The sequence below is a fragment of the Trichechus manatus genome, unplaced genomic scaffold (assembly GCF_000243295.1).
Source record: "Trichechus manatus latirostris isolate Lorelei unplaced genomic scaffold, TriManLat1.0 scaffold00211, whole genome shotgun sequence".
NCBI classification, from domain to species: Eukaryota; Metazoa; Chordata; class Mammalia; order Sirenia; family Trichechidae; genus Trichechus; species Trichechus manatus.
Window position 1 is genome coordinate 3,352,326 of NW_004444147.1, and position 1,133 is coordinate 3,353,458.

Sequence of the window (1,133 nt, forward strand, 5' to 3'; positions counted from 1 at the left end):
AGACCTCAGAAAGAAGTATCCTCTTAGTACTGCTGTGGCTCATGAAAATTCATGGTCAACTAAGGTACCAGGGCAAGGGTATTTCTCTTTTCAGCCAAAACAAACAGAAAGGCTATTTCCGTGACTAAAGATCAACAGAGCAGCATGCATAAACATTTATGCATATTCCAAAGTTATGTGTAACGTGAACGTCCCTAAAATGTTATCTATTTATTTGCTGTTGAATACGGGTGTGGAAAAGCGTGAGTCATTTTTAATGGAAACACAAAAGGAGAACTGCATAGGAAAATGGTCCAGGGTAGAGCTGTTTTCCCTGCAAATGAAGATCCTAGGGCTCTGGAAGACTAACAACAAGTGGGTTAAAGATACATCAATCTTTGTGTGCCTGGGGCGTTCTCTAGCCCCACAAGACTTGATGATCTCTGTATGGCTGAGGATGGGGCTGGCTGCCCATTAACTTGCTAAATGCTGAAATGCCAGATGTTGGTAATAACTGTGATGGATTCTGACATTTATAGAGCACCCTGTACTTTCTGATCTATGAGAGACCAGCATTTTTTCTATCAGGATTCATGGATGTGAGCCCGCTGATGAGTTGAAGAGAGGTAGATCCTCCCAGCCCTAGCAGCTTTTACCAAAGGAGCACCTGACATACTCCTGTCAGGAGCTCTGTGGACTTCCAGGGATCTCTGAGAAAGACCAAGTCCACGGGCAAGAGGCTGATCAATTTTGCAAAAGTCAAAAATCTTAACCATTTCCAGAAACTGCTAGTTATATCAGGCATGTTCTTAAAACCCTGGGCTGGGCTGGACTGTTACTGGTCTGTGAAGCAGCAGGGTGGTGTTCAGAAGCTTCCTTTGACTCCCTGAGACTTTATGTCTTCTTGCAACATGAGCCAGAATAAGATGAAAAACCAGTCAGGGTTTGCTGTTATGTAATATATAACAGTTCCAATCTGGAAATAACCTAAATGTCCAACATCAAGAAATGGTTTAACAAAATTTTAGACAGCAACAAAAAACAATGTTATGCTTTCACTATAATGAATAACTATGAAGACTGCAGAATGTTTTCCTACTATAGTTAGGATAAAAGGCAGAATACAAAATCTATACTATATATATACACACTAT

The 1,133-nt window shown here is 40.8% G+C and overlaps 1 protein-coding gene across 5 annotated transcripts in view; it reads right to left on the bottom strand.

Moving 5' to 3' along the window:
* Window positions 1–1,133, bottom strand: part of ANKRD6 (ankyrin repeat domain 6) — a 170,608-nt gene that overhangs the window by 14,549 nt on the left and 154,926 nt on the right. The window lies entirely within an intron of this gene.